This window comes from Synchiropus splendidus, chromosome 2 (genome assembly GCF_027744825.2).
Source record: "Synchiropus splendidus isolate RoL2022-P1 chromosome 2, RoL_Sspl_1.0, whole genome shotgun sequence".
Classification (NCBI taxonomy): Eukaryota; Metazoa; Chordata; class Actinopteri; order Syngnathiformes; family Callionymidae; genus Synchiropus; species Synchiropus splendidus.
This window is the reverse complement of record NC_071335.1, coordinates 26,050,193-26,072,924: the sequence shown is the minus strand read 5'-3', so window position 1 is coordinate 26,072,924 and position 22,732 is coordinate 26,050,193. Positions and strand designations below refer to the sequence as shown.

The 22,732-nt window shown below is 43.6% G+C and overlaps 1 protein-coding gene across 1 annotated transcript in view; it reads left to right on the top strand.

Annotated features, from left to right (window-relative positions):
• Positions 1-22,732, top strand: part of LOC128755048 (protein phosphatase 1 regulatory subunit 29-like) — a 221,333-nt gene that overhangs the window by 14,861 nt on the left and 183,740 nt on the right. The window contains exon 3 of the mRNA XM_053858246.1: positions 22,610-22,703. The gene's annotated coding sequence lies outside the window, so the exon portion shown is untranslated. The remainder of the gene's footprint in view (positions 1-22,609; positions 22,704-22,732) is intronic.

The window sequence follows — 22,732 nt, the reverse complement described above, 5'->3', positions numbered from 1 at the left end:
GTGCGACTCATCGAGCCATTCCCACTTTTTTGGCTGCATTACTGAAGGAACCAAAGCAGAAATCAAATAAAAAGGTTGACTTGATTTGAAAGTTATATCGCCACCTGCTGACGTAGCTGTGTAGCGTCTGTCTCCTTCTGTGTAACATGAATTGCCGAGGCGCATACCTTGTTTTTCCTCCCCGCATCATGAGTTTATCTCGCAGTTATTTATTTTTTTCTACAGCCCCTATTTTAGGGTAAAAAAGTAAAATCTATCTTATCGATCAATTTAATCCGATTATAAAATATAATTTCAATCAAATGGAAGTTTAACCTGTTAATCTTTTTATGAAATGGTCAGCAGGTTTTCAATCAAAGGTTTATGTAATTTAATCCACTCATTTAAAACCAGAACCACAAACAAGGAGTTTAAATTCAAATTCAAATGATGCTCAACCCCAGGTGTCACACAGTTTTAAACCAGTATGTTTTACCTTTCTATAGAACATTTGGTGACACTTTAGATTAGGGAACGTAACGTTATTACCATAAAAAAAAACAACTTAGTCCAATACCATCATTATGCACCACAATAACCAAGTAGGTTAGTAGTAGATTCATATCATAATCACGATTATTCAAATGATTATTACACGATTTAAGATTTTAAGACATTGAACTTTCAAACTTTAATGAATTTTAGGAAAACAATGCCTAAAACATAAATAATAATTTAACCTTCATCATGTGGGTTAAAGTTTTCTATCTAGAAACATTTGTATGGTCTGAGAGAACAGTGCAGAGAGACAATATTTCGCGGGGTGCAGGCACTTGGCTGGGTCGCAAAGATTCTTCTGTGGTTCTCATGTTGTGATTTCATTTCATTTTTCATAAGATCATGAGAGAAGTCTTTCCTTCTGATAATAAAACTTTCATATTCGAGCGCTCTTCCTGCGTTTCTGCAGCATGATGAATGAATGACAAGTATCAACCCTGTCTCAGGTTGAGCACGAGCAATTGTTCTTATGCATTTATCCACTTCCAAATAATCTTTGGTTTTCAAAACATCTCCAATAAGCTGCAATCACTGCTATTGTGGCTCCTCTGAGGTTCTGACGCTGAAAACCATGCTGCCTTTGTACAGATGACAGAGTTGGTAGCTAACACTGGCTAATATTAGCGTCACCACGCCATGTATACAGAGGCTGGCGCTCTCTCACCGACAGGCAGAGCTTCGTGCTGAGGAACTACTCTGTGAAGTGGGCTCACTGTGCCCATGGGTCACTTTTCACGGGGACGAGGTGTGCCGCAGCGTTTGGTTCCCTTGGGACTGTATGAGAGAAGCAGTGAAGACAGGTGTAATTATCAGAGAAGATATAATCATAATCCTGATAAAAATTTGATCAATTGACTAGCCCTATTACTAAGTATTAACAATAAGTATTTTGTTCATTCATCTGAAGTCACCTTCTTCTGCTGCTTATCCGGAGTCATGTCACGGAGGCAGCATTCGGAGCAAGGAAGCCCAAAGCAGTGGCTCCACCCCGAGCTCCTTCCAGATGACCGAACTCCTCACCCTATCTCTCAGGGTGCGCATAGCCACCCTGCGGAGGAAACTCATCTCAGCCACTTGTATCCGTGATCTCATCCTTTCGGTCATGACCCAAAGCTCGTGACCATAGTTCGACCATAGACCATAGACCATAGATCGATCTGTAAATCGAGAGCTTCATCTTGTGACTCAGCTCCCTCTTCACCATGACGGTCCGATACAGCGACTGCATCATGGCATCAGAACCATGGCCTCAGACTTGGAGGTGCTGATCCTTATCCCGGCCGCTTTACACTGGGCTCCAAACCGCCCCAGTGCATGCTGAAGGTCCCAGTCCGATGAGGCCAGCAGAACAACATTGTCCGCAACTACCATTAATAGGAGTAATCTGTATTACTGGAAATTCGGAGGAAGTCTACTTACATTTTTTAAACAACTTTTTTTTTTTACATCCTTTTGTCTCGATTTACCGATCAATCTACGTTCCCACTCTCACCTATGGTCACGAGCTTTGGGTCATGACCGAAAGGATGAGATCGCGGATACAAGCGGCTGAGATGAGTTTCCTCCGCAGGGTGGCTGGGCGCACCCTTAGAGATAGGGTGAGGAGTTGGGTCAGCCGGGAGGAGCTTGGGGTGGAGCCGCTGCTCCTCCACATCCAGAGGAACCAGCTGAGGTGGCTCGGGCATCTGATCCGGATGCCCCCTGGACGCCTCCCTGGGGAGGTGTTCCGGGCATGTCCTACCGGGAGGAGACCCCGGGGAAGACCCAGGACTCGCTGGAGAGATGATGTCTCCGGTCTGGCCTGGGAACGCCTCGGGATCCCCGGGAGGAGCTGGAGGAGGTTTGTGCGGACCAGGAAGTTTGGGCTTCCCTGCTCTGAATGCTGCCTCCGCGACCCGACCCCGGATAAGCGGTAGAAAAAAGGAAAAGGAAGGTCCTTTTTTCTGTTAAATTGTGACTTTTGGCCACACGACTAAACACGGAACTGAAATCAACCACATGTGGGGGACAACAGGGAGAGTGGCAGCCATCACTGTCACTATCCAAATGGATGTATAAGGTTGAGACTGGACTGAGGTCAGCATCCATCTCATATTTATGCACATAACATTACGCCATGTAGACGACACTATTCAAATTTCAAGCTGATGAAATTGCCACTAGCTGGCAGCCGGCCCACTTCGTTGAGCTGACCAAACGTTGATGCCAAAGAGGTTTGTTCACGGAGAGGAGCTGTTTATTCTCTGGCTTCTCCGTCTGGCTCTGACAGGAATCGGCTAAGTGCCACCAGATGACCAATGCTAACATCATCCTTTTTTAAATTTAAACCACATTTAGCTTAAGTATCCATCGTGGGAGGGTTTGAGGGAGGGGGATGGAAAATCCATTTGCGTCACTACACTCGGCTGATTTTTAGCAGTCGCTGGAATCATAAGTCCTGCAGGAACAGCAGCATTTAACGATGAGCATTTACATCTGATAAACAATTAGGAAGAGAAGTGGAAATGAATAAACACAATGTAAAGACGGAGTCAAATCGATGTTCTGGATCAGCTGCTAAAATGAAGGGTTGCAATATTTACCAGACTGCGGTAATGACTCCACGCTGAAGACACATTGACTGCTGTCTGACTAGCATCAGCACTTGTCATTAAACAGTTAAACACACCGCAGCAGAGTGTGAAATGAAGGTTTTTCCAGGGCAATTTGTGTGCTTAACCATCACTTGGATCAGTGCCCTGGCGCTAAATGCCGGACTCTATAAAAGCCTGCATGCATCTATTCCCTCCGCTGTTATTATGAACATACTCGCGAGCGGTTGATATATATACGGTTATCGCATTCATCTGCCAACCGTTTAGGGCAGGCGTGGCCAACCCGCGGCTCCCGAGCCACATGTGGCTCCTTCCCCAGATTCATGCGGCTCTTCACCAAATGGAGCACATTCAATGCTGATGTGAGTCGTGACCCTAAGACTTGGAGCATCATCAGATCCATGATCAACACGATTGAAATTACTTAGTTCCACGTTTGAGTTTGTCCTAAACTAAAGGTCTGGCATGTGTTTCACCCTTGATTCATTGTTGATGGTGGTGAAGTCTGTTGAATTCAGTGGAGTGAAGATGAGACGCTCCAGTCTGCAGAGTCGCTCACACACACGCAGACCGGGGCCACGTTATTGGAACCAATATAGAAGTCAACCAATATATAATATATATAGAAGTCAAATAAACGACGCACACATTTCTATCTACGCTGTTCGTAATTTCCAGGAGGATCACGGTAAAGTGTATGAATTTTAAAAATACATGCGCAGGAGACGTACGTCGGACGTGAACCAGCAACCTTGTGACACACAGGGATGAGCTTTAACCGCTGTGCTGCCGCTAAGTCATGTGGCCAGCTGTTTCGGTGAAGCCTCACAGTCTGACATGTTTGTAGCATGTGGCTCTGTTCAGCGACACAGTGAAACCATGTGGCTCTCAGCCTCTGACTGGTTGGCCACTCCTGGTTTACTGTTTCATTGACACCGTCTCAGGGATTATGTCCAGATGAAGATGCAGTGTTTTCAAATGCTACTGCAGTCTTACAATTGTGACGTGTCTTTATGTGAAAGTTTCCTTGATTCTCACTGGGTTCTTTATAGTGATGGGCTGACGAAGCTTCACAAAGCAGTGCCCTGGCCTTGTTGCCCACTAGACGGCGCTATCATTGCCATTGAATCTCTTTTTTTAGATTCTAAAGAAAGCATCAACTCAATAGGTGTTCAGTAAAATCATATATTTTTTGTTTTTTTTTACTTCACCAACCTTTTCCACCAATCTCTTCAGTCTCCTTTTGCTCCCCCCTCTACGTGGCATGGGTGTCATCATATTCCCTCCCTCCTTGTTGAGATTAAGTCATGTGCAAGACCAAACACTCACATTTGCCCACAAATATTGCTGCTATGGGTCAAGATTTGAATGTGAATGATTCTGAATCCATTCATAAATGTCCAAATTCCCATGAATAAATGTGGAATAGATGGCATTAAAAAGTGGAACTGAACCTCTTGCTTCCTGAAACAGAGGGTTTTGCATGTATTCATAGAACTAAAATTACATTCATGTAACTAGAATTTCACTAGTGTGATTTGACAGACTCTAGCTGTCTGGGCCCCATTTTCAAAAGTTGTGCTTGGAATTACATTAAAGAGTGTCCTTGCATGTGTTTGATAGCGCATACGAGCCATGCCATGAAAAGCAGACAGTTGAACACAGCAACGCAGGAGGAAAACGGAGGCTGCACTGTCGAAGAAGAAATGACTCTCCCTTCTGTTTTTATTGATGCAAATGAAATCATTTCATTTCCTCACCCTGGCACCAGCCAACTAAAGTGATTACAGGGTGGAAGTATTTGCAAATCTCATTTCCAAACCTGAAAATTGTGCTGTGTAAATCTGATGTGCCAACAGCGGGCGATCCAGTTCCGCCAGACGGTGCTTTCATTACTCAGCATTTTTGGCATTCCGTTTGATTTAGCCAGTAATGAAATTTTACATTCAGTCCGGTGACATTGTTGCAGCATGGTAAAGAGACAATGAGGTTTGGAAAACGCTATTCTTCTTCAATGGAATGGATTACTGTTATTCAGACAGTTTTTATGCTCACAATTGAGTTGGTAAGCCGCCAGGTCACACAAGACGCGCATCTTAACGTTGCATTAACTATTGTCAGGTGCCTGTATCATTCTTTTGTAGTTTATTCAGAAGCTGAGTCATTTCTTTTACTGTATTCAAACAATAAATTGAATTGACGTGATTAATAATCAATAAACACTGTAGTATGTAACTTTAAAACTCAGTTCTTTATAGCATTGTTAGCGCGTAGTGGATTTTGTATGACACTATGGCTCTGCTCCACTTCAACTAGGCGGCTGTTTGGTCACGTGATCTGTGGCGTTACTGCTACAAGTGAGAATCATTCAGACAGGAAATCAAATCACTCTGAAAAGTAGCATGGACTCAGGAAATATTATAGTAAACTATGAATTGGCTTGAGTCGCATTTCACGCTGAGAGACATTTAAAGGTTGTGTACGGATCCGGAAACGGATGCAGCCTTCTGTCCGTGCTCTGCGCTCATTTCCTCTGTATTTCTGCACGTTTCCACAAAGCTTACAGATGAGGACCAAAGCAGTGCCACCAGAAACCTTGGGGGGGCAGTGTTGCTGTTCCTACCCGATATGTAGCTCTAACGAGACACGAAGAAGACATAACAATGGTGGAAATTCTTCGTCCTCCATGCATTTAAAGGCCTCACTGACCACTACGTTGCCTCCATCCATGTTGCCTTCCACAGTTGCCACTTTTGGAGTTTGTTGTTGTGATAAACTTTTGACGCTGTGCTGCTCCCCCTCCTAATATTGTTTGAAATGGACGGGTAAATTTTCGTACGTAAACCTTATTTGTTTTGCCATGGCGGAGAAACACGGTTGTCTTGAGATACTAATGTTTTGTTCCTGAGATTCCATGTGATGTTTCATAGAGGTTAGCATCATTAGCATCTAACAAGAAATAAAAGTGGATTATTATTAGGGCTGAACGATTTTGGAAAATAATCTAATTGCGATTTTTTTCTCTCAATATTGCGATTGCGATTAAATGTGCGATTATTTTTCAAGGTCCTCTTCTCATGTATTTTACAGCAACACAACTAATAAATCAAACCATATGTGATTCAGTATATATAATTGTTCTTTCTTTTAGGCTATTCTTATGTTAAGATAAAGGCAAATGAAGCATGAATTAAAATGAAAGATGGTTTATTTGTCTACTTTAGTTTCAACTGTAGACTTACTAAACTGATAAATCACACAAACTAAAGTGCATATTACAACAATAATGCAAACCAATATGTGGCTTTACCACTCTAACACGTCCAACTCTTCATGTAAACGTAGATTGCACTTTTTAAGCACTGTCTGAACATAAACAGCCCATAATTGGTAATAAAAAAAAGCTGATTGGACAATAGACGTCATGTGACTACCAGGAACGCGCATGGAGTAACAGGCACGTATTGCCGCCACTTCAACGAGTGCGCATCAGTTTTAGAGAGTAGAGGTGCAAAAGGGTGCACGCGCATACGGATCGTGTTCTACGAGTATGTGGAAATTATGCACCCGTTTTGGCGGTGGTTTAGGTGGAAAACTTAGCAATGTGTCACAATTGCAGTTTCAAGAGCTCGTGTTCAGCCACTTGTATCTGTGCACTTAGAAAATGAAGGCGAAATTACTTTTCGTGTTTGTGTGAATGTAAATCTTCTTTTTACACGCACGTGCCACAGGGTTTACGGATGCGAATGTACAGTTACGCGTATGTGCCTCTGACGCATGGATACAAGTCTTGTGTTACGGGTATGTGCCACTTTTGCACCCATTTTACCTTCATAGGCTAAAGCCGTCATTTACAGCTCAATGGCTAAAGCTCACCGTTGCGTTGCGCCACCAACGTGAAAGTCACATGACCAGTCAACGTCACGTTTTATCATATTGCGGTATAATCGCAAATGCAATTAATCGTTCAGCCCTAATTATTATCATTCAAAGTCCATTCAGAAGTAACGGGAGCTAAATATGCCCCAAAACTGACTCGCTGAGGTGGAGCCAGAGTGAGGAATGGTAGGTGAGAGTGGGCTGAGGATAATAAAACAAGAGATAAGAGCAGTCGCTTAAAGGAGCGGGCCATGAATGATGGCGCTCTGTGCTCTAACGATTGGCCCCTGATTGGTATTAGTGTGTATCGCCTGCTCGCTGTTTCCCCACAGAGTTTCTGAGAAAAGAACCGACTTGGCGATATAAAGTGATAACAAATCAGCTGGAAATACTGCTGGGGCAGCAATTAGTGTTTTGGTCAGCGACCTGATGCGTCTTCTGTGACTGAGTCGCTGTGCGAATGGTTGCGTGTGACGCATGTGTGCACTGAATTGATTGCACCGGCTGGTCAATAGCTTCGCCGGGTTGTAATGAATCCAATGGCTTGTGAGAGAAAGGGCCAGCACAAACTTGACGTTGCAGTTTAGCCCATGACTGGTGTCCCTTTTTCCTGTGTGAGGATTGACTGTCGTCGCTCAGTCTGCAGCTTCACCCATGGACAGACAGAAACATTTGCCCTCTACATATACATGATGCGACTTTCTATTAATTCAATCATTTATTTATTTTGCGGGGCCTGTTTGAAATGCTCGACTTACGTTTCCTCCCGTTTCTACTTTCTGTTGCCATTATTATCTATTTGTTTCTCTTACTCACCACACTCATGTCGACCATGACTCTGCAATTACACTTGAGACTTGTTAAACAGTTGCTCACTGCATTTTTCGTTTTTCATGTTGAATGATTCACTTTCTCAGTACCACAAATTGCTTATTAAAAAAACAAAAACAACAAACTTGAGTTAATGAACTGTTTTGCAAGTGTTTATTTCAAGAAAAGCTCAAGACTAGCCAGACCTCCTGAATCAGACCTGCTAAATTGATATAAAACAAAGATCAGAATCAACCATTTTCAATAACATCAAAGGTGTCAGGAGCTGCGTGTGCACGGAACCCAAGCGCAAGTGGTAACCAGCAACAAAGAGACTCGACAACGACGATACAAGTTAACAATTCATTCATTCACGAAATAGCACAGGACAGAAGGAAGAACTGAAGGCGTCACCAAACCGGGAGTAAAACACAAACAGAAGGACAAATCAGAACAGACAAGAATCAGAACACAATCACACGGTGCTTAGCAGCCAACACAAAATGTGCACGACAGTCAGACACGCGATTGCGACAATATATATAGTCATAAAGTAGGTAAAAAAACACAAAGTTAAGTGGAGGTCAAAAACGCACTCATAGGGAAGAGGGAGGAATAAGGAACAAAATGCTGTATGCTTGTGGTGGAAACACGCACACACGGCAGAAAACACGGGGGGAAATACAGTGCGTTCCAGAACAGAACTGAGTCATGTATAAGTTTGGTTATTAAAGCTCAAGAAGAAGAAGAAGCAAACACGAAGGAAAACAGGCCGGGAATAACCAAGAGAAGCAAGTTACCCGCATGTGAGCAAAGACGATCTGGTACACAGCACTGGAAGAGCAGAGACAGATCAGTCCTAGGTGTGTGCCATTAGTAGATCAAGCTAAAACAGCCAATGTACCAACAAAGTAAAAGCAGATCGTGACAGAAGGAGGCTGATCACAAGACATTTAAATTTTGCCCCAAGAGTATCGGTTTTCCTGTCTGATTCTGGTCGGTTCAATAAGAACGCCATAAGACGCCATCAAGGGTGTGGGTGAGTCAGCGAAAAGGATTTTTCTGAGTCAAAAGATGAGAAAAATTCAGAATCAGAAACAAAGGATGTTAAGAAAGAAATGGCAAAACAGAGGATGTGAAGGAGATGAAGCAAGCAAGGAAGGGTGGGAAAGGAATAATGGAAGGAAGTGCAGAGTCACCATTAGGAATTTGACAATATTCAAGACATCTTGCCTCTGAATGATAAAGTACAGGAACAGGAGATCAACTAAGTGAAAAATGACAATCACCTAGAAAACCACAAACACAGTGGAAGCAATCGACAACATGAAGAAATCCTCGGCAGAGACTGAGGAAAGATTCACACACGCGTATAAGCCAAGGAAAGAGCGAAACGCAGGATGATATATTCAGTGGCGTACGACATGGGAGTTGGTCAGGACTGGTTCCTTATCCAGAACCTCAGCGAGGGCGAGGACACAAATAATGTATTGCTGACTCAGCATCGCTGCATGGAGGCCTTGGCCCATTTTGGGAGGAGCTAGCAAAATGACGGGTTCGCAGGGCAGCTAGAAACATCATCGTGAAAAAAGAGGGCCTGAAGCAAGCGGTGATGAGGAAAATGGTCCTGGAAATAAAGGCAGCAGAGCTGAGAATTCAGTTCCAAGATGGTGAAGTGGAACTGTGCCAAAGCCCAGAGGTGGACACAGGTGCATCACCAGCGGAATATGATGAGAATTAGGAGTAGTAATCGTGTTATCACTGTGTGTAACAGCCTTCTTTGAAACCTCTATGAGAGAAGCCAAATCTGTCTGTGTAAAGACAGAACTTCCTCTTCTTCTTTATAGCGAGGAAGACGTTTGACTACGACTGCGATTCTTTTTGTTTCCCTAATTTATCCATTCATTCTCTTCTTAATTTGATTCAAAAGATGCTTCAGCGAGGGCCAGAAAACCACCCATTCAAATCTGCATTATCAGTGACTCATCATTTTAATGACCATAACAACAGAAGGTGTTGAGCGCTTCATGGACCGCGGCGTGGTCAGCTCCGGGAAACATGCAAATGAGGATGACTTAAATGCAACCTAAGCACGAACAAGACAATATTTACTCTGCACAACCAACCAAACAGAGAACGAGTTGATTCCATATGCTGCTTTCCTATTATATATATTCATTTTTGCTAACTGAGATCATAAAATATTTTGGTTCCGCATCGTCCACCAGCGTCTCATAACTGCTGATCGGATGAAACATGACTTCAGGCTGGTCAGGAAATACATTTCAAGATCCTCTATGCCCAGCTTTTCTCTGGCCACATTACTTTTTAAAATCAAATCTAGCTGACAGTGCATTTCACCCCTGAAAAGTTGAGCACTTCACACGCCGATAACTCTTGCGAGGCCGTTTAACGGCAGTATGATGTGCTGAAATGTCTTCATTCTGTGCCAATAAACCTCCGAAAATCCCACTCTTTTACAGTGCAAGTGTGTGTGGTCGGGGCGGCGGCACGGCCATCTTTAAGGACTGGGTGATTTTATGGCTGCTGACTTGGCACAACGAAGGAGCCAGCAAGCGCTGCCTTCTTTTAAAGGGAGAGGCCGTGGATGGAGGCGCCCTCGCGGTTATTTGAAAGAGCTCTGCTCCTCATGGAAGGATTATGAACAAACAGTACGGCATTCTGTATGAAATCATATTGGGAGCAATAAGAGCGATCACCATCACTTTGAGGAAGATTTAATGAGCAATAACAGGCGCCTCCAGCAGTTTTTCTAATTAAGAGTGCGATTAGATTCATTCTATTTAGTGGTGATATGCCCATTACAGCCGCCATCTTGGAAAAAAAAGAAGTAATAATTCTCTGACTTCATTCGTTCATTTTGAAAAAAACAAAACAAGCTTCACGTGGACGCTTTAAGAGGTTCTTTGACTCTGCAGAAGCACCTGCTGATGCGAGTGTGGTGAGGTAATAATAACAGCATTCAGGCCGTCACTTTCCTGCTGCGCCTAACGCTGCATGAGGTTCGGCAGAAGCTCAATTTTACGACCATTAAACTGCCGGCGTGTGACATGCAACTGGACTTCATGAATAGCCGCCATATTGGAAGTATATTAGTGCGCATAAAGTGTGTAATTGGATTCGAAAATGAAGCCACTATTGTGACGTTTAACAGCAAATTTGTAAGCTGCCAGGGCACTTTTGTAAATAGTTTATGTGTACTAAAACATCATAGTTAATTGTGACAAATTTGAATGAATTAAAGCATGCGTGTTTTATCGGCTCTTGTCTTTGGGCTGTGGGAGGAAACCGGAGTACCTGGAGAAAACCCCCGCAGGTACAGGGAGAACGAAGAGAGAGCCATTGCTCCACTGTGCAGTCCCTCTCCTGTAATATATTTTATTTATTTTATTATTATTCCACAGTCAGAAGAATGAGTCACTTTGTGCTACTACTACATGCGTGATTCACCGATGGTCAACTGAAAACGCTTACACTCCTGATCCTGTGACCACATTTACGCAAACAGAGTGTTGTATCGTTATTGATTATTGTCTCCTCCATTACGATAGGTGGCGCCACTGTTTTCTGGATTACACTAAACCTCTGCAATTCTGGACTGGATATATATATATATATATATATATATATATATATATCCACAGAGTCCGATCTTAATCCATCAAACTAAGGCAATGACTGAGTCAACTCTGAACTCTGTGAATTACATGCCATGCTAGTTTTGAACTGGACAGATGAAAACAGCAGAACATCTTCAGACTTGGTTCCTTCCTTTGTTTTTCACTTCCTCTTCCTTCTCCTCTGTCATTCCCTGGCGATCTGTTCCGTCTCACAAATCCTTTGTTTTTGTCAGTCTGCAGAGGACCATCGGTGTTGTCTGAACCTATGTGAGCGGTGGCAGATGTAACTGTGCTGTCAGCTGAGTTTTGTATCGTTGTTTTGTTGCTGTGCGTCTCTGTTGCTGTGATGGAGGGCAGACAGGACAAACTAGTGCTTACATGTTTACCAGCGGCGGATAATAATTGCAAGTCAGGCCTGTGCAGTCAAGTGAAAGCGCTGCTTGTTCCACGTCAGATAATATCAGAAAATGCATTGCTTGCTTATGTGTTTGCTAAACTATAATGCTCTCCATGTCGACATTACTCCGCTGAAAACATGCGCTTACAGACTGAATTGTTTGATATGTCGGGCCTTTATGGGAGGGAAAAGGCATGTAAAGGGGCTTGAGGCATCCAAAATGGGGGGCATCCCATCAGACAGCGATTCTGAATTTTATGCCTCAACTTTAGTGGATCCCTCATCTACGTGTCAGAAGGATTGTTGTTCTTATACCATGGTGTACCCTTTCCGTCCAGAGAAAATAGTGCCATCAGAGGTATGTATATTCAAGGATTTGGCCCCTGGCATCAACAGACCTCAGCCAGTCAGCTTTCATCATGTGGTCCTCGCATTAATCGTAATGTGCTGCAGACACAGTGAATATACGTACTGAACTATAATGGTTGCTCGCGAGCCTTGAGTGGAGAAAATGTTTAATATGCCGGTCTCATTGCAGCATGTGCCGGTCACAGCATTTGCAATTCACAAAGGGAATGACTGGTTACTCCAACATGATGCTGAGGCTGGTGGATCATAGAAAACACAATGAAAATCCTTTATTTATGGATGCTGTGCTTTGGTGAAAACAGAAGTGCGAGTCTCTCGTGCGCAGAATGTGCCTCAGTGGGCGACTTTTTTTTGCCTCCAAAAAGTGTATTGGATGAGTTGTAGGTATGTAAAAATCAAGTATGTCACATCACTCAATTCAGTAGAAATGAGCGGCACATCTCTACGATTCATTTACCATCTGAAAATACGTTCAGCTTTAGTCTGTGTCTGCTCCACAGACCCAGTGAGATTTATTCATTTGGTAGATTCTGTAGTGGCAGCAGGTCGACCATTAAAGCGGCATGTGATGGCCCAACTTGTGGCATGAGGTGGTCGCCACCTCCACAACCCATCCCTTGGGAAGTAGACTGTACTATACGTCATATACTGACGTAAAAGGCAGCCTTCCGAATTGCCTTCCTTCCCGGCTAGTGTTTGAGGTGGGGGTAAAGTGCGACGCGCTATGCGCGAAGTAAGATGACTTACGACCTACTCGACTTACGTCCACCGGTACTTACGATCACGGTCAGCAGATTCCTTTTTTTTTTTTTTGGGGGGTCAATTTCAGCCTGGCATCGCATACGACAATTATGGCAGCCAGCCGGCATCGTGTACGACAGTTACGGCAGCACAGCATCTCACTCTCACACAGAGATCTACCACTACAGTGGTACCTATAACCCTCGCATCGGCTATTTTGAATGGCATTCGACTTACGTGTAATCTGACTTACGGCCGGTTGGTCGGAACCGATTTCGCTCGTAAGTCGGATGTTACTTGTATAGGCAGTAATCGTGAAACGCACGGCTGTTTGAGGAGCTAAACAGCAATTGTTTTTCAATTTGTTAGAACAAAAGGAGAGCTGTCCCATGGCTAACCCAAACCTAAACTCTGTTCTTCTGCTCCCCACACCATCGGGATATACTGTGGAAGGCAGAACATGTACCTGCCACTTCCTCAACATCAACATATTATTCCATGGGAGTAAGGATGTGTGGACCCCCGCCATGATGGATGTTGTACTCACATTTTACAACCAGCGCAAGTGGTGGTGTCACATTGTGTGTCAAACGACCACGGCATGAAGCTAATCGAGTCATTCAGTTTCAAAAGCAAGAGGCTCATTTTAGGTTTTTCGTTCTCGCCATGGAAACTCTTGGTCGTAATCGGCATTGATGGAGACAACTTCGTGACATAGTATATTTGGATTCTTTCTTCATCATTGGGACTTGTTAACCCAGATAACCAGGTCGGTGCTGCTAATCTCTACTCATCAGTCATTCTTAAACATCTCCCAGGTTCGGCTTGTATGATCACCGGGAAGAAGGTGTCGGCTGTAAATGTTTAACCTCCGCTCGTAATGGAGGCGCGGCGAGCGGCGAGGCCTTCCAGAACACAACCATAATTGATGAGCGTGTTAAGAATCTCTCTGAGAGCTGGGAGAAAAGATCAGGAGGAAAGGTGCAAAGAAGGAAGTGAAGCGAAGGCCCAAAGGCAGATGGTGCGGTGCATGGGGAAAACTTCCCCCCACCATGACCAGAACACAACAAATCACAAGCATCCAGCTGAGAATAGATGAAGCCCCAGCAGCTGCAGGCACAGAGGCTTCTCCCAGCAACAACTGCACCATGTTAATCACCGCTCGGTTGCCGCAAATTCCTGCGCAATCTCTGTGATGGGATGGATTCTTGCACTGATCATCAGTGACGGCTGGGAAATTGAAGGAGTGGAATTCCCTTCTGATTCCCAGGAGCGAGTGCCGGTGAGACGAAGGCAAGGGCAAACAGAAAGGTGAAGGAGTGACATGCAATCGAAATACGATGATAAAGGAATCTCGGGTTACATGGGCGATGAGAAGGATTGAGATGGCGAAGTTATCAAGATGAAACGATAACGCTGAAGCTGAGGGCGAAATATTAAGGTGATTAATATATCAGCTCTGTGCTAAAGCTGCTGGACATGCTGTTTTAAACATGTCGGACTATTAAGTTTTACTCCCTCCTTTTCGAAGCCGTCTGAGTGACACTGGGTCACCCAACTTTAAAGCAACTCGGAGGCCTTTCAAGGTGTTCACACACCCCGCCACATGTTGATGGCATCTCGCCAACCGCCAGGTCTGAGACGTGTCGCCGCCACCTCCAAAACCACTAAGTATTTCAACCCTCTACTCTTTGACTTTTTCATTTCTGTGTCACCCTATTTGAGGGACTGTTGGCTTCCAAAGAATGTATCAATAATCTAATTATGTTCATATATTACTGGAAAACCCCGCCACAAATCATTCACAGAATATTCTGCTCACCATTTTATTAGACTGAGATGCCAGTAGTCACTGGCTCACAAGCCTTATTTTTAGTGCCCCAATTGGTCTGATTTTTGTTTCTGCAAATGTCCTGCCATCTCAGTCGAGTCTCAGGAGTTTTTTTAGCGAAATCCGAGGGATTTTCTTCAATTTTGACGCTCCAATGGAGGCGTCAGAATCAGAATCGGAATCAGCTTTGTTGACAAAGTCAGTGAGGATCCCACCAACTAACTACATCAGTGCTTCGGTGCATTGTGCAATAATGGAAAAAATTGAACAAAAATAATACATTCGTTGTCAAAAAGGTTCACAAACACTGGGTTAACTAATCCTAGTGATCAAATAAAGAGCAAGCACAAGACAAGACAGGACTGGACAAATGCCAATCTAGTGCAGTGGAGCATACGGCCATGGAAGTGGTGCTGTGCTTTGAGACGCTGAAGATGTGACTAGACGCCAGGTGGAAGCTCGGTGTAGTGCCTCACCAAGGCAACACAGACACCTTCGGTGAGACCAAGGGACAAGGGGGGCAGATTTTTTGTTGATGAAAATCGCATTCTTGCCTTTTTTATTTGTTGTGATGTGTGACAAAGGCTTTAGTCTTGAGCATGAGTGGCATGTTTTTACTTTTTAGTAACGCCTTTACTTGCTGAATAGGTGTCTGTATGAAGTAGCATCGGGGTCCACTAGAGGGCTGCGGTGATGAGGCAAAATACTTGAATATGATGCCCTGAAACTGACACCAGATGAGAGGCGAGAAGCCGCACGACTCTTCAGACTCTCCAAGAGCCATTTCATGATGAAGCAATGGCTAGAAGGACATAAAGCGCAGCATGTAAAGGGGCACTTACTTACAACTGCGTGTTTACATTGTGCTCTGATGACAAGTGAATTACTCATTTTTCAAGAGCTGAGAGCGTGAGATGATTTGACCTCCTAGCACGACAGGAAGGGCCTCTATTTCCCGTTATTAATAGTTGTTGTGATGAATCTAAATTTAACTTCAAAAGTGTCGAGGGAATTGCTTTCCTGAGACGCGTTGCTTCCTCCCCCCCAAGACAGGGTTTCATGACCAGCTGTGATAAAAACACGCTTGAACACACTCACAAATGCTTTCAAACAAGCCGGCAGGTGGGGGAGCCGCAAACCAGTGAAGCACCAAGCCACAAGCAGCAACATCTCAGACATGCACTCTGTCCCCCCTGATCGCCAGTCGACCGCACACACACACCAATCATTTGGACTATTTTTGTTGTTTCCACCGGCAGAGTCAAGGTCCCCTCAGATTTCTGTTGCCAAAGTTCTGAAGTTTAGTCACGTCATATTTGCTGGTTCACTGTTGCATTTGATCTGACAAAGGAGTGCAAGGGGAAAAGTAGTGGTCAGTTGTGCTGCTGACTGAAACTCTTGAAGATGTCTGACGTTCTTCTTAGTCGAGTGATGGCCCAAAGGCGCAAATCACGAGGGAGGAAACTCCCGCCCGCTCTCAAGGATATCAGGAAGTTTGCAGTCATATTCATGGTTTTCTAAAAAAGATTCAAACTGTTTTTCAACCAAACGCTCATTTGAACCAAAGCACTTTGAAGTGTCTCTTCAAAGCGCTGTCAGTCTGTCTCAAACAGTATTTATTGACTTTTCTTCTGGTTGCGATCTGAAGCTGAGCACTGGTCCAACTGGATCAGAGGTCGGCTTCCCAGGGATTCAGTTTTCCCTTCATGAAATTCAACAGATCTAAAAATATGAACCAGAGGAGAGGAGTTATTTCAAGGATCGATTGGAAACCAACAATCGTCTCTCTATGATTCAGAATGTCAAAATGTCTTTTTTTGTATCATGAAACATAACAATTGTTGCTTGTTGTACCTGGGATGATGTTGGGATCCACCATGGGGTGCACATCTGCTTACAGATGGAGCTTCATGAAGATTGGTTTCCAGAGCTCAGCAGGTGGCGCTCATGTTTTTTAAACAGTATATATGTGAGGTGTCCTTAATATAGATGTAAACAGCCAAATAGTATTAGTGCCATCCACTGGGCTTCGATATTGAAACTTCATTGTCACTGAATTTCCGAATTTCCTGAAATACTTTGACTCGATCAAAACTGAAGGAACAGGAAGTACACAGTGCAGTAGTACTCTGTGAGGTATCTCAAGAGAGAAATCCTAATAGTAGCATTATCCGTTTTGACAACAATTTAATATATATTTGTTTTGCTGACTCGAGGAATCTGAATCACTCGACTTGGATGAAGTAGGACTGGAGTTTCCTTCTGCACTCGATACCGTAAATTTGCTTGCAGTAAAAGAAAATGTATAAATGATTACAAACTTGGCCTGTTTATAACAGCCAGCCCCGAGTCACATATCACGCTGCAGACCACTTTGCCTCGGAGCTCTGCAGCTGAAGCACATTTAAAGCTACTTCGGGAATTTATGGCAATGTGCGGACGTTTAAATGATGTTCACATTCATCCACGGAGCAACCAGCTCCAGGACGAGAATCATTTGCAGAAGCACTTATCGCGGTGCTGAAAATATATATATATATTTTTAAAGAGCTTTGTTTTACTCTGACATGATCGTTAAACATTGCGAAGTGGACTGTTTCTCTGCCATCAGGGTTAATTGTAGCTCTAAAAGTTGATACCACTCTATATGTGTTTCAGATGTAGGCCTTACAGATGCTGATGGTTGCTGTCATTTGATTTCCGATGTTTGTAGCTATTTTCATAAGTGGAAGTGGACCTTTTTAATGAAACCTTAGACCATTTTTAAAGAAGAGCGCCACCTACTGAGCTCTTCGAAGACTAGAACGCTGCTTCATGAAGCTTTTACACTGATCGCAATTCGTCATGTTGACCATTTATAAACAGGAACGCTGAACAAGTGACTTCATACATGGATTTTATTAGTCCTGCAGAGGGAAAAGTCAACAAGGTTTACTTGTTGACTTCTGTCTCCTGTACTGACAGCACAGGCAGCCAACAGCGCTGCATACTGACGCATGCAGGGGTGTGGATGGGGGGGGGGCTCTGTGGGAGGGTGGGGAGCGTCGCTTAGGTCATGTGGCACTCCTCCTTAGTCACGGTACCGAGTCAAATGGCTGTGACTAAAACGTATGGCCATTTGACGGACTTAAACAGAAATAGTAATTGACACATTGTTACACATATAATACATGGAGCACCACTGTTTCCCACCATCATGAATGTCAAATGTAGAATGAGAGTACTGCCATCCCATGGCTTAACTAACTCCAACCTCCAACATGAGCCTCCAATGAAAACCCAATGCTTCAACATGCAACGCTGAAGGCTGCCTTTGTCATCAGTATAGGATGCAAAAGTCAGCTTCCCCAACATCCCATTACGCCTTGGGAGCACTCCATTCTTTCTGTTACGTTTTTTCCACACAATGCATATTCAATGTTACTCAAGATTGTACTATTATATCCTTCCACTGAAGGTTTTTTCTGGCAGGTGGTTAAAAAAAACCCCTGAGCTCTATCATACTAGGCCGGCCATAGGGAATCAATGCCAACCTGTCATCACGGAAAAAGTGTTTCCTTTGTGTTTTTGCAATGCAATTATGTATTGAAACATCTGGAAAACCTTCAAGAAAGCCATAAATGAATAGATAATACAATGATGAAATTTCCATTCATGTCTGCGGTTAAAGGAAACCCACCAGTACCAGCCAAAAGTCCACCATCATCTGCAAAGATTTACATGTAACTTCCCAAGCAGCAAAATCAGTTGGAACAAAAATAGTCCACACAGTTCACAAAACACCTCAAAAACTGGTGCGGATATTGGCTGCTCATTTTGACAGCTGAGACGCTGGAGTGATTACATTACATTATACATCTGAAATTGCCTTCTAGTAGGAGCTGAAAAGCGTGTCTACAATTGCCCCGGACCAATTTGCTCCCAAACTGCAACTTGAAATTGAGTGTATCAGTGATTCCATCTGGGTGCATGGTTGGGAACTGGTTAGCGCTACCGTTTCACTGGGAGGAGTTTGCTGGTTGGGGTAACTTCAGTCTTTTTTGTGTAGAGTTGCATGGGTTAACTGCGTGCACTCTGGTTTCCTCCTCCAGTCCACGAGCATAGAGGTTGATTGGTTACTCTAAATTGTCCGTAGGTGGCAGTGTGTGAACGGGTGTTTGGTTGGCTGGCTGGCTGGTGCCTCTCGCTCAAAGTAGCTGGAATGGGTTCCAGCGCCCCATAAGGGATTAAGCACTAGCAAATGCCGATTTACGTTGCATATCATGAAACTGCTTTCTCAGTCCCTTTTTTGAGAAATATAAAACCCCCTGTTTCTGTTAAATTGAAGTGCTGCTGCTGTGTAACGTCTAGAGCTTCAAATGGAAACGCTTAGCATTGTTGACCCACCCGCTGCTTCGTAATCTGGCAAACAAGTCCAAACACACAAATGGAACTTCAGCATTTATTTGTCTCCAAGCTGTCATTCTGTTTACCATCAGTTAGGAGGCAGAAACATCCAGAGATCAACTCGTCCACAAATGACTGGGCAGCAGAGGCTCAACGCTACTTGCTTCCCTCCTGTTACCATGGCAACTAGCTGAACTCTGGAGTAGAGTGCTTGAGATTTTTCTGACCCCCCCCCCTCTTTTCCTTTTCCTTCGGTCAGTCCCCACACACCTACCTATCCCATCCCCATCTGGTCTCCCTTTAAGCCCCTTCTTTTCCATGAACTTAATCCATCCTATATTTTATATTCCAACCACACTGACCCTCAAATTTCCATTTTCTTCTCTTTAATTTCCATAATACATTCCATTTAATTCTTATTTTGCCCCCACTGTGACATTTCTTTCGGCTTTGCAGAAGTGATGGTGGAGGCGGACCGGATTGACCAATCAGTCACATTCATCACAATGCTGTCAGTGTGCAGGATTGTCGGGACCGTGTCGGACAGACATAAATGTCATGTTACTGCTCACAGTGGGTGATCAAATAGAGGCGAAGTGAAGCATGGGGGTTCTGGGGGTTCTGTTTGCCGATGGTATCAGATTGAACCAGAGGAAAGGTTTGAATCTACTGCAAATAAGGATTTTGGTTTCTGTGGTTTAAGGCTCTGACAGACTACTCTATTGTGAACTGTCAGATTACAAAACGTAGGTTATGTAGGTTTGATGATATATATTTCATTAACCATAGACATTGGAAAATCTGAACTCAGAGAATTAGGTATAGAGCGTTAACCAATTGGAGATTTTACAGTGACGTATGACAGAGCTGCCAACTTCTGACAAATCTTTGGCGTGAGACTCCGAGGCGGTTGGCTGTGTGTCGTATGGGGGAGCTGATAGATTTCACTGTACCTGCCACTGTCACTTCACTCTACGCTGGTTTGTGGAACACAACGTGGAGTGAATTTAAAAATGAACTCCGCTGGAAATGCGACGGTGTTCATTCAGATGCGTGGGAGTTGGCAGCCTTGCATATGCCGAAAGCGGAAATTTCTCAAGGAAACAAAGAATGGTATTGCACTGACTTTCCGCATCACCCAGGTGACAGCTCCTCCAAAGAATGTGGTGGACCTAGAGACAGTGGTGTCCAAATCTTGTTGTTGCCAGAGGAGATGAACGGCCACAATTCCACGTCTCTGATCTGCTTTGTTGGTCCAATCCTCACGCAGATAAATCGTGTTTTTTTTTTTTATGCGACTAGAGACCCGGGAGGTGTCAATATAGGGCGCAAAGGTCCACTTTCCCAAAGTCAATATACTGTATTACCCCTTGGGATTTTTTTTTACCGTAATTATGTGAATGAAATCGAAAGATCACTCCAATAAACCACTCCACTGTTCACAAAATCACGTCACAACTTCTTAATCAAAAACACATTTTTCAAATCCCAGATTGAGTTACAGCACATTTGCATCGATACCGAGATCCACTTAATAAACTACAGGGCATTTGCAGCTCGGCCCTCCTCTAAATGCCATGTTTCTCTGTGAGTTTGTGTGGGTGAGTACATGTTAGATGTGATTGCAGCTGTGAGCCTGGAGGGTTTTTGCTGGTTTTTATTCAGACGCAAAATAAGGTAATTTGAAGGCGAGAACTTTTTTTGTTTTTGTTTTTCACTGTTGTGGTCGCTCTCCTCATATATCTCTTTGGAGTTTTGGTTCCCGTTTAACTTTTTCGCCTGAGGAGACACAGATCCCTCCAGGTTTCCTTTTCAGCGCTTAATATCTCCCTACCCGTCTCTTGTTTATTTCACCAAAATCTTAAGGTTTTTGTTTTTGTTTTTTTTTGCTGCGATGCATTCCGCAACCTTAACCTCATCTTGATCATTCCCAAGACACACTCATCCTCATCATGTCATTTTAGTGTCTCCATCTCCAACATTCTGGTCCCTGAACTTGGCCAAACATTGCTGTGATTGGCACTGCCTTCTTTCCTAAGCCTTCCTGATACATCAGCTCTGGATATCGTTTTAACTCCCCTTCCGCACACTAAAAGACTCATTTCGTATTATTATACTGAAATGAACTACGAGAAGACTCACTGAACTCTATTAAATCACTATGGGAGAAGGATTTGGGCATAGTATTCTCTGGGGAGATGTGGCAAGATGTTTTGAGACGTGTACATAAATCGCCTATATGTGCCAGACACTGTCTTATTCAATGTAAAATATTACATTGGGTCCACTACACGAAAGCAAGACTTGCAAAAATGTGTGATGGTATATCTTCGAACTGCGACAGATGTCACCAGTCACCAGTCAATCTCATACTCATGTTCTGGCTTTGCCCAGGCCTTGGCCTCTTTTGGGTGGAGATATTAAACACCGTATCTCATACTGCAGGTGAAGCTGTGCCACCCACACCATTAACCACACTGTTTGGAATCACAAATTCACCGTCCCTGTCTTCGTCTGTAAAAGACTCCATAGCCTTTGTGACCCGATTTGCCAGGAGAATAATCCTAGTAAAATGGAATAGTGCCACCCCCCCTACTTTTAGCCATTGGGTGAGAGATGTTTTGTTTGTCCTAAAATTGGAAAAGATTAGACTTTCTCTCAGAAATCCATCAATACATTCGAGAAGGTTTGGGGCTCATTTTTCAACCTACTGGAAAGACGCGCCTTTACTTTTATACCGGATTAGTTTAAAATTCTACTTGCTAATATCTTGAGTAATGCTTATTTATTTATTTATTATTACTCTGGACTGGTGTATTTTTGTTTGTTAGTGGTTTAATTTGTTATGTCTCCTTTTGTGTTTTTTTTTGTGGGGATCATTTTGTTATGTTTTGTTTTATTTTAGGGAAGAAAAATGTAACATTTGCTCTTGTAGTATTATATTTGTTGAAAAAATTCAATGAAAAAGGGAGGAAAAAAAAACCCGATGGTACATCATGACCACCACCGTTCAAGCTCCATTTCTGTGGTTCCACTGACTTTCATTTCTCTTCTCGTACTGCACTAAAGTTCAAGAAGGTCATCCAAAAAGTGGCTTTGCTTTTCCTAGTCCGATCCATATCCAGCACATATAAAATACCACTTGATACCCAGCAAGCATCGTAGACAGGTATTTATTTCCCAAAAAGACAGAGCCGAGTTGAGTCACAGTCCGTGTGAGGGAAGGTCGAAAAGCACAGCTGTCAACTCCGCAGCACTTCAAACATGTCTGACCACACGTTTGAACGATGTTAAAGACCTATCAATTCTCCCGCTGTAAGTGGCAGTTAGTTCGAAGGTGTGAGTGAAGGGCAAGGACAGCTTTTTAGCCGGCACAAAGCGTCGCCTTAAATGCATTTTTGCTGTGTCATTCAATCACGTTCAGAATCGGGAGGAGACTTGACTTCATGAAGGATCGGTGAGAGCCACTTGAGGGAATTTGAAGAGCAAGAAAAGGCAATTGACGTCACGCGACTGAGGTTAGTGAAACTGTCACAACATAAGTCAC